At 35.2% G+C, this 12,023-nt stretch overlaps 1 protein-coding gene across 1 annotated transcript in view; it reads right to left on the bottom strand.

Moving 5' to 3' along the window:
- Positions 1–12,023, bottom strand: part of LOC127992420 (uncharacterized) — a 431,446-nt gene that overhangs the window by 57,495 nt on the left and 361,928 nt on the right. The window lies entirely within an intron of this gene.

Here is a 12,023-nt window from a genome sequence, read left to right as displayed (position 1 = left end):
ACTGCAGAGAATTCATTGGTGAGCAAGTGATGTGTTAATTTTCTCCAAATCTGTTCCAATGAAGGAATAAACTAATCGGTAACACTTTAGAATACTGTTTCTTACTTACTACATAACTTATAAGGAATTATTGAAGAACTAACAGGTGATTATTCATTAACACTTAACTCACTACTGTTAACTACTAAGGAAGATGTGTTAATTAATCAGTATGTAATATAATTTTATGATTGTGTTAAGTAACAGTTAGCTAATCAATATCTAATGTATTCTGTCATACCTCCTGAATAACTACTATTGATTGTCTACTACTTAGGGTTCTAGAAAAATAACTATGAAGTAACTACTAATGAACAGTTTTACACTATTACATTGAATTTTGACCCTTTCATATAAATGCTATTAGCAATAATAGTAGTAGTATGAAAATGCAATATTAATAAATGCAATACATTTTATAGAGGTTTTGCCTATGTAGTAAATTGTTTTGTGAGTGTGTTTTGTAAGAAATCACCTTCTAGTAGGAACCCCACTCCAGTGCCTTGTGATAACTTACCTTAGTTTTTATATTTTATATACAGTACTGTATGTGTGCCTCCTCAGCATATACCACATTATATATATATATATATATATATATATATATATATATATATATATATATATATATATATATATATATATATATACCAGGAAAAGTGAAAATACAGGTACCCAAATTGTAATTAATAAAGAATTATAAAATAATTATGCAGGACTTATTTTGAACCTGAAACATTAGGCCTATTCTAAAGTGAAAATATTGGGAACCCATTAGTAATTAACAAAGAATTATCAGATAATTCCTGAAGAATTACTTAGAATCTGAAACAGTATTCTAAAGTGAAAACATAGGCAACCCATTATTAATTAATAATTAATTATCAAATAATTCTGAATGACTTATTTTGAACCTGAAACATTTTGCAATATTTAGCTGTGCGATTTTCTCCTATCCAATGAGTGGCATTACAACCATAGATACACAAAAGCACAGCATGAAATTACAAATCACATCCATTTTATTTGTTTGCTGTACTCCATATCTTTAGAATCCAGAAGTTTGCAAGGAACATATCCAAATTCAGCCCTTTATCAATCGATCTTCATCTTCATTCTCAGTAACAGCGACCATCCCTCGAGAAACGTTACGACACGGTTTACGGCACTGATATCAAACTCTCATTGGTTCTCACCTAATTCGTCACAGATTGCGACATGCCGTGTTTCAGTTGATAGACATTTGAAATCAGTACTGCGCCAGTGCGCCTTCACGGAGAGAAGACAGATTCATAATTTCACGGATTAATAAATTAAATTCTGCTCTGTACCTTATAAAAACTATTACCTGCAGAGAGGACTGCGACTGGAACTCATTATCATTTGAACTACTTTTGGTACCACTTTTGATCTTTTCGCAAAAAATAAATGATTAATGTTACGTTTGTCTGTTATTTGTTTATTTATAACAGTAACGTTATGTAATTTTAAGAAATGGTTATTGGTAGGTTTAGGAGTAGGTGTAGAATTAACGTTAGTGGCTCAAAATAACGTTTTAATGTTATATTTTTACTAAAATTGTGTTTTATTATGTTTTATTCTTTTAACATTCTGTATAAATTGGGTAGGTTTAGGTTCGGGTGGGGTTACGCATTTTTCTATGGATAACTGACTTGTCAGAGAACACGTTCTATCTGTACGTATTTTAGGTTGTTTTTATGTAAATTTAGTTATGTATCGAACCTGTAATTACGTCCGGATAATACGTAAATAACACTGTAAATACGTAAAGGCACATAGGTATTGGACAGTTTTAATTTACGTCTAAATATGTACGTTTTGATTGTGAGATCAGGCTGAATTATTAGATAATTCCTCAAGAATTACTTAGAATCTGAAACAGTATTCTAAAGTGAAAACATAGGGAACCGATTAGTAATTAATAAAGAATTATCAAATAATTCCTGAAGAATTAATTAGAATCTGAAACAGTATTCTAAAGTGAAAACATAGGGAACCCATTAGTAATTAATAATTAATTATCAAATAATTCCTGAAGAATTACTTAGAATCTGAAACAGTATTCTAAAGTGAAAACATAGGGAACCCATTAGTAATTAATAAATAATTATCAGATAATTTTGCAGAACTTACAGAATTCTAAAGTGAACCTAGTAAATAATAAACTACATCATTTTGACTAAGAACAACCTATAAAAGTAATCATAAACTTTGTAAAATACTCTCATCTGTTTATTTCAGATGAGAACATTTCTTAATACAGCATATTTTATTCCATTTTAACATGTATACTGCCCACATTTTAATTAATGTAACAAACATTTCATAATCAAAAGTTAAACATTAAGAAGCAAACTAAATCCATATTTCATTTCCATTATAGGCTAATAATTGGGCAGTAACAAAGTTGCTACTGTAGTAGTTCTTTGTACTTTTCCTTTTACTCAAGTAATTTTGAAAATTAACAAGCCTACTTATAATTTTACTGGAGTAATATTTTATTGGGGTATCTGTACTTTTACTCAAGTACTTGATTTGTGGGACACAGCCTGATTATTATAGTTTTTTTTTTTTTTTTTTTTTTTTGCGTATAACTGTTCAGAAGTAGTTATTTCATAGTTATTTTTCTTGAACCTTAACTAGTAGATATTTAATAGTAGTTATTCAGGAGGTATCACAGAATATATTAGTTACTGATTAGCTAACTGTTACTTAACACAATCATAAAATTATATTACATACTGATTAGTTAACACATCTTTCTTAGTAGTTAACAGTAGTGAGTTAAGTGTTAATGAATAATCACCTGTTAGTTCTTCAATAATTCCTAATTAGTTATGTAGTAAGTAAGAAACAGTATTATAAAGTGTTACCAACTAATCTACATCTTGAATGGCTCGAGAGGGAGTCAATTTTAGAAGAAGAAATATATCTACATTAGCGTTCACATCAGTGGACAATAACGTTGTTTTTGTTATAATCTTGCACTGTAGTTTTGTTGTCTGCTCAAGCTCTCTAAAGTTCATCAACTAAAAAAAAAAAAGCTTTGAAAATGATTCCAACAAATTCGTTTCTCTGTGTCGTTATCTTTTTGGTTGTGGTAGTCTTGCGTAGCCAGATCTTCAGACCTTCAGACTGACGGAAGAAGGTCTGGAATCCATGGCTGCTTTCTTTGGCCAAGGCCTGCCCATGAGGCTCTTTGACCAACATGTCAAACAATCAATCAGAGTTCATTTCGTTCATTGTCACGTTTCGGGGAGTGGAAATGTTGCATCCTTAGTGTAAAACTCTATGACGTATTTTAAAGATTCTATGCCACAAACGTTCAATATTTTGCATACTTTTGAAACTCCAACGTTTAGTCGATCCTGATAAGCACTCATCGTAACACTTTCTTCTCTCGTGAAAGGGTTTGGCAACACGGCATCAATCTCCTGGTGTTTCCTTCTTCAAATGATGATGTTTTCCACATACTGCATGAGGTTTAATCAAAATAACCAATACTACTACTACAACTACAACAAGAGAAAAATACTAAACTAACACATAAAAAAAACCCACGGTATGTAACAGATGTGAAGACTTATTATGTTTATGGAAAACAAAAACAAGGAATCAATGTAGCTGTGGTTGTGTTTGTCATGGTTGTGTTTGTCATGTTCTTCATGTTTCCTCGTGTTTCTTGGCTGACCACTCCTTTTTAAGGTGTAACTTGCCCAGAAATGACAAGACTTATAAAGTTGGAATGCAAAAAAAGATGTATATAAAAAGCATGTGGTTGTGTGAGAGACATTCAGACACACTACTACAATGGCTCTGACAGTGATCAGTTTCCTGTGCTTTGCAGCTTTGCTACCTTTCCTAGGGTTGGGGGGACCTGAAGACTGCTCAGGTAAGATTTCTTCTCTAAAGCCAGGATTTCTGCTTAAGATTAGGGAAAATATGACTGGAATAAAACCCATTCAGGTCTAACATATTCAATAATGTTTGAAAAGTATAATTTAATATGTTGTTATAGGACTCTCTGAGACTCTTTTACAGCATGTACAAAACCTCTCCTTTAGAAATCAGGGACCTGAAGGTGTCTGTCACTAATAAATTTGCTAACACGAAAATCACCTAACAGGTTGTTGGGTGTCTTGCGGAAAATGATTAAAAACTTCCTTATCCCTGTTCTATTTTGTTATTTTTATTTCAAATCAGTGCTATTGGTTATAGTTATGTCTGTTTTACAAATATTTTACCAATGAAAAGCATTCTAAAGAGCTTGTGACTAAACCTCTTAGTTGTAATGCCATTGAATCCTCAAAATGTCAGTTAAACGACATAACTCCACCCGCCTCCATTCAGAATGAAGTGCCGTGCATTTTAAAGCGAGAAATCTACAGCTTCTTCACAATGCAAGGGTAAATAAAGAAATGATGTTTGAATAAGTATAGCATCTCCTTTACTCAAGAAATTCTGTTTAGAAAAATTAATGTTTTTGTGTGTTTAAAAAGCAGAGAAGGGTCTTAGCATTTGCTGTCTAGTTAGCTAACACACTTTTATACGTTTGAAATATCCTGTGGATAGCAGTTTATTTATTTCATGAGATTTTGGCCAAATGTATTAAGCAACAAGAGAAACTGAGCGCCCGTATAGCCACAATAAACTTTATAACCAGCAAACTGATGAAAACATAATGTGATTAATTAACTGGCTCAGATGCGGTTTTTCTATGATGGATAAAACACAGATCTCCATCATTCTGTCATCAAAAACCTTGATAACTCCATTTTAGTATGATTTTCAGAAATTAAGTGCAAGTGTCTAATTATATATAAAGCCAAAATACCAACATTAATGACACATTATTTAATTATAAAAACACCCCCCCCCCCAAAAAAAAAACTCCCATTTATGGAAAGCAAAAACAAATACTCAATGTAACTATCATGGTTGTGTTTGTCATGTTCTTCATGCTTCCTCGTGTTTCTTGGCTGACACACCTTGTCCAGAAATGACAAGACTTATGAAGCTGGAATGCAAAAAAAAAAAAAAAAAAAAAAAACTCTGACAAGTGATCGGTTTTCTGTGCTTTGCAGCTTTGCTACCTTTCTTAGGGTTGCGGGGACCTGAAGTCTGCTCAGGTAAGATTTCTTCTCTAAAGCCATGATTTCTGATTAAAATGAGGGAAAATATGACTGGATTCAAATCCATTCAGGTCTAACATATTCAATAATATTTGAAAAGTATAATTTAATATGTTGATATAGGACTCTCTCTTACAGCATGTACAACATCTCTCCTTTAAACAGGAAATCAGGGACTGTTCTCTATGAAGGTGTCTGTCACTAATAAATTTGCTAAGACGGACATCACCTACTCCACTACTGTGAAAGAGGGAATCCCGATGTTTGGGGTCTTAAATCAACTACACAAAACGAATAGCAGCTTTAAGTATGGCACAAAATATTATCAAATTATTTTGGTTACATGTACCTCCCAAGCAGTAAAGAAAGTATAGGATAGTAGGGTAATAGGTTATTGGAAATTTTTTGACATTGTCAGTCTATTGTACAAGACTCAAGAGTCAAAACCACAAGGAACTGTTGTACTGCTAATTTCATTTGTTTGTGGTAATTATGCTCCATTTACGTTTTTCTATTAGCTTCACCTACACTATTGACGATAACTATGGCATATTTGTGAATGGTGTGAACGGAGTGAATGGATCTACTGAAAACTGCACATATTGGGAGCTTCTGTCACAGAGCGGAAGCTCTATAGAGCCACTGAGCGTGGGTAAGTGCATGAGTTTAATTAAACAGCAGGCAGTATGGGTGCAAATATGTTGGAGCAAGAACATATTTTTTTTCACTTTATGTACAACACAAATATGAAATTCAATTTCCCTCAATCTTTTACAGGAATTGGCTGCTACCTAACCAAGAAAAATGAAAATTTCATTATGAATTTCACCACTTGGCACTGTCCTATTTATGGTTATAAATAAGACTTCTCTGATTCTGATTAATCTATATTAATGGCATACGATATTAATCTTGTATCAGACTTCTGTAATAATCTTGCGTGTATCAATGTAATAATAATAAGAAAAAAACCATCAGTCTAATAATAATAAAGTCACTAATGGAACTGAAATCTGTCTCACACCTTTCCACAGTTGTGACTAACTACGCGACTATAAGTAGCATCAGTCCAAAAATACGTCATGACGAGGAAAAACAACATATACAGGTCCTTCTCAAAAAATTAGCATATTGTGAAAAAGTTCATTATTTTCCATATTACCAATTTTCATATATTTTAGATTCATTGCACACCAACTGAAATATTTCAGGGCTTTTATTGTTTAAATACTGATGATTTTGGCATACAGCTCACGAAAACCCAAAATTCCTATCTCAAAAAATTTGCATATCATGAAAAGGTTCCCTAAACGAGCTATTAACCTAATCATCTAAATCAACTAATTAACTCTAAACACCTACAAAAGATTCCTGAAGCTTTTAAAAACTCCCAGCCTGGTTCATTACTCAAAACTGCAATCATGGGTAAGACTGCCGACCTGACTGCTGTCCAGAAGGCCATCATTGACACAGAAAGACATTTCTGAACGAATAGGCTGTTCCCAGAGTGCTGTATCAAGTCACCTCAGTGGGAAGTCTGTGGGAAGGAAAAAGTGTGGCAAAAAACGCTGCACAACGAGAAGAGGTGACCGGACTCTGAGGAAGATTGTGGAGAAGGACCGATTCCAGATCTTGGGGGACCTGCGGAAGCAGTGGACTGAGTCTGGAGTAGAAACATCCAGAGCCACCATGCACAGGCGTGTGCAGGAAATGGGCTACAGAGAAGCAGCACTGGACTGTTACTCAGTGGTCCAAAGTACTTTTTCGGATGAAAGCAAATTTTGCCTATCATTCGGAAATCAAGGTGCAAGAGTCTGGAGGAAGACTGGGGAGAAGGAAATGCCAAAATGCATGGGCCCGTGTTCATAAAGAATCTTAATGTAAAACGTAGCTCCTAGTGACAAAATTCTAAGAAAATTCTTAGAAATGTGGGCGTTTACTCTTAAAATTAAATAAAAAATCCTAGTAAAGAAAAAAGTAATTCAGAAAGCATCTTAACCCTTAAAAGAGGTCTTAAGGTCAAACTTGTTAGGAGCACAGACGAGGACTTTTAAGAGGCTTGAGAGTTTCTTTAGCAGAGGAGAAAATGGCAGAGAGACGAAGAGGCAGAAGAAATGTTTTGCAGACCATGGATGACAGTGAGTTAATTAGACAGTATAGATTATATAATAATTTATAAATTAATATATAAATTAAAGTAATCACTACATTACGATATTTGGCAACTGGCAAAATGCAACAATGCAATAGCGATGATTTGGGTCTGTCACAACCTTCTGTAAGAGTGATCACACAAACAATTATAGCACTTTCAGAACATCTTATTGTGTCGCAGTTCATTTCGTTTCCACTGGACATTCCCACCTTGCAGGCTCAAAAAACTGCATTTATGAATATAGCAGGCTTATAGGTGCGCACAAGCAGGGGGAATGAACCGTTAATAGTTTGTGCCATACGTTGCCATGTGTGCTTCTTGTCCCTTGCTGTGACACCCGGCCCAAATTTTCCTTTAAAAATGGCCTTGTGTTCATCCACTAACTGGGATGAACCTATTCTTAAAATCACTCTTTTTTTCCTTCTTGGACAACCAACCAATCATAGTCTTCAAAAGATTGTGTCATACATAGCAACGGGGTCAACCCCGCCTCCTCACTAAGATGAAAGTTTTTGTCTTTTCATTACTCAGAGTTGCTCTCAGATCGGTCCCGAGTCTCTTTTAAGCTAAGACTCCTACGTAAAAGTTTTTAAGCTAAATTAAGAGTTTTGAATACGGGCCCTGAAGTCCAGTGTCAAGTACCCACAATCAGTGATGGTCTGGGGTGCCATGTCAGCTGCTGGTGTTGGTCCACTGTGTTTTATCAAAGGCAGGGACAATGCAGCTAGTTATCAGGAGATTTTGGAGCACTTCATGCTTCCATCTGCTGAAAAGCTTTATGGAGATGAAGATATCGTTTTTCAGCATGACCTGGCACCTGCTCACAGTGCCAAAACCACTGGTAAATGGTTTACTGACCATAGTATTACTGTGCTCAATTGTCCTGCCAACTCTCCTGACCTGAACCCCATAGAGAATCTGTGGGATATTGTGAAGAGAAAGTTGAGAGACGCAAGACCCAACACTCTGGATGAGTTTAAGGCCGCTATCAAAGCATCCTGGGCCTCCATAACACCTCAACAGTGCCACAAAACCACTAAATGGTACAAGACTATTTTTTTCATTTTGTTGATATTGCAGTGGTGAACAGTTTCATTCTCCACCAGCATCTCTCCAGAGCTCAGAACAAAAGTCCTCTCAGCCAGAAAGAATTTCGAGAGAAACTTGTATCTGAGCTGGCTGCAGTTTCCAGTACCTCAGCTGCCCAAGACCCACCTGCATCACATGCACCAGAGCCAACTGCATCCACAGCACATGCCCCAGACCTGCCTGCATCTGCCACAACAGCATCAGAGCCATGTTTACCAGAGTACTTTGGGTCAGATGCCAGGAGTGGGACGAGAGTTTGTGCTCTGTGCAAACTTTCAGGCCTCAAAGTAAAGACTTCTGCGTACTGTACAAAATGCAGTGTACCTTTGTGCTTGGTGGCATCCAGAAATTGCTTTAGGAAATGGCACACTGATGGACACACTCAGACTGTCTAAGTGAGCTCTTGTGTTCCATTACTTTTTTTCTCAGATTTGTATATTATTTTTGCACTTTTTTTCCCCCTCTTTACATTTTATTTACTTTGAGTTTTTTTTGTGTGTGTGTGTACAATAGAATGCAAGAACAGAACTTTTGCTTATTTTGCTTATTACATGACATGAGTTTTTTGAGGAAACTTGGAGACATAAGACATTCTGTCTCCTCAGGTAAAGCTACAGAACTTGGAGACTCCAACGCCTCCTTTAGGTTAAAGCTAAATAACTTTTGCTTAGAAGATGCAACAAAATTCTTTTTTTATATATTTTTACTGTCACCTAGTGGAATCAAAAGAAACTTTCTGCAGGGAAATAGACCTAACTGGTCCTAAATAACAGACTCCTAAATAAAAACTTACTTTAAAAAAATAATACAAATCTGACTTTGTTTCTGTGTTTATCACAATATTGTAAAAATACAAAATATGCAATATCTTGTGCTTGTGTTAAACTTCCGGGAGTTTTCTGTAAAATAAGACAATTTTTATAAATTTATTCCAAAGTATGTGGGTAGGGCTGTCTTTTAAGTTCAGGTATGCCTACTGATTTCAGAAATCAAAAATGGTGACTGTAAAAGTACACTTGGAGACTCCAATGCCCCCTTTCAATTAAAGCTAAATAACTTTTGCTTAGATGTTATCAAAAAATTATTTTTTCTCCTGTTTATTGCCACCTAGTGGAATCAAAAGAGATTGTCTGAAGCGACATAGACCAAACAAGTCCTAAATTAGGCCGGTGACACACTGGATGCGTGGCGCAAGCGTCTCAGCCGCGTGGCGTGTCGGTTTTTAATTCGGCTCACATGTTAACAGAATCCGCCACGCTTCTGGGACGCTTCTGGGACGCTTCAGACACGCGGCGCTCACGCCACGCAGCCAGTGTGTCACCGGCCTTAAATGCAAGAATACCATATAAGCATAATCTCATTAAAGAGCAATAAAATCACACAAATTTATACATATTATAAAACATTACTCAAGACTAAAGACTTAACAGATTAATCAGTAATCGTGTTAGCATTGTTTTCGTGCACTTACTTTACTTTCCGATTAAGCTATGTCATCACGTATTACATCAAATTGGAGTTGTTCAAATATACTCATATTTTTCATATTAAAAAATAACTAGTTTCACCATCTTAAACATGACATATCCTCCTTCCAGATAGCAAATAGCATGTTACCCAGGTCTGGCCAACTTCTCCCACATTTTTCTGGCCCACATACTGCGTGGAATGACACTGACGATTCAACCTGAGTCTGGGTGATATATGTCAGCCACAACTGAACCGAATCTAGGCTATATCTCAGAAGTGGCGTGGGTGACTTCTGGGCCACATCTGATGTCACCAGGGACGGACTGGGAGTGAAAAGCGGAGGGGATTGAAATAAATGAATTATTGTATGAACTAAAATACTTGAAATCAATAGAAAAGGAGCAGAATGCAAAATGTATAATATGACAATAATAAGCATAAACCTAGAACCTAGAAACCTGAAACAACTTAATTCTTCAATTTGAGTATTTTCTCTCTCTCTCTCTCTCTCTTTCTGTGTGTGCGTGTATGTCATGTTAATCAGACTTATCACCTTATAGACCATATAGGCGATTTCATTTACTCTATTTTCTAACTCGATAGGCCAATCTCTCAAATGTAACCCATTGTAGAATCACTGCTGTCTCTTTGTGAATGAATGGAATATTCATGTCAGACAATGCAAAGTAATAAACAGCAGTGAACATTCGGACTAGGGGTGTCCTGGGATTTTAATAGTGCTCATCTAGCAGGGATGGGCAACTTTGATAGTGACGAGGGCCAGCATTTTTTCTCCTTTATATCGAGGGGCCAGTTTACAAATCCACTTCCACACACCTTTTACATCATTTTACTCAATTTTCCTGTTTATCAAAGGAAATTAAAGAATAATTTATGTCATTTGTTTTTAAAGATTTTAACTATATTAATTAACTATAAACCTTGTGCAGTTTGGTCAATTTAGAAGGGAAACTTTGTTGTCAGTTGACAGTTATATCCCCCATGCAAATAAACATTTAAATTTCATTGTCTGTACATTTTTGTATTTTTTATTACAGAACATTCTCAAATCAACTTAAGAGGACAGATAAAAAGGGCTTATTAGAAATAAATAAATAAATAGTTATTGCAAGTACCATAAAATAACTGGGTGACTGTAGGATTTTTAAGATAAAATTTAAGAGCTTGAAAGACCTTTTAAGACATGCAATTCACATTTCAGCCTTTAATTTTTTTTTAGGGAATTGTGAAAAGAGTCAGTTATTTTATTTATATTATATAAACAATTAGGCTATTATTAATCAATTATTACATTAAATAACATAAATATATCTTAGTGTCTTAAAGGTGCTGTAGGGAACTTTTGTAAAAAAAATATTTTTTACATATTTATTAAACCTGTCATTATGTCCTGACAGTAGAATATGAGACAGATAATGAAAAAAATCAAGCTCCTCTGGCTCCTCCCAGTGGTCCTATTGCTATTTGCAGAAACTCCATCGCTCCCGGTAAAAAACAACCAATCCGAGCTGCGGTCCGTAACTTTGTTTTTGTTCAAAATGTAGAAAAATGTATATAATAAGCGAGTACACCTTGAATCCATATTCCAAACCGTGTTTTTAGCTTGTCCTGAATCACTAGGGTGCACCTATAATAAGTGTTTATATTCAGACTATTTTAGATTGCTTCGGGGTACCGCGGCGGAGTAACCCAGTACCTTTGTGATTCTTCATAGACATACACAGAGAGAAGTAGTTCCGGCTATGATGTTCTTCCGCAAGACGCAAGCAGTTCTGTTTATTAACAGCTAAAACGTCAAAAGTTCCCTACCGCAGCTTTAATTGTTTAGATTTTTATAATGCATTAGCTTTTTCTCGATCCACTGGTTCACATTTAAAAATATGTAGCAAAAATGGCAGAGGGCTTATTGAAAAAAAAAAAAATCATAATCTGAAAAGATCATCTGTTCACCAACTTGACTGGAGAATGCTGTTTTCATGGTCAGTTTTTCATTTATTATTTGCCAATGTTAGTGAATGTTTACATTAGAAAGCACGTCCTACTCACAGACTGTAAAAACTCTGAAATTAATACGTGGAGCGGCTGGAAACTAGCGA

This window comes from Carassius gibelio, chromosome A1, assembly GCF_023724105.1.
Source record: "Carassius gibelio isolate Cgi1373 ecotype wild population from Czech Republic chromosome A1, carGib1.2-hapl.c, whole genome shotgun sequence".
NCBI lineage: Eukaryota > Metazoa > Chordata > Actinopteri > Cypriniformes > Cyprinidae > Carassius > Carassius gibelio.
The sequence above is the reverse complement of the archived record's forward strand: the minus strand, read 5'-3'. Positions and strand labels throughout refer to the sequence as shown.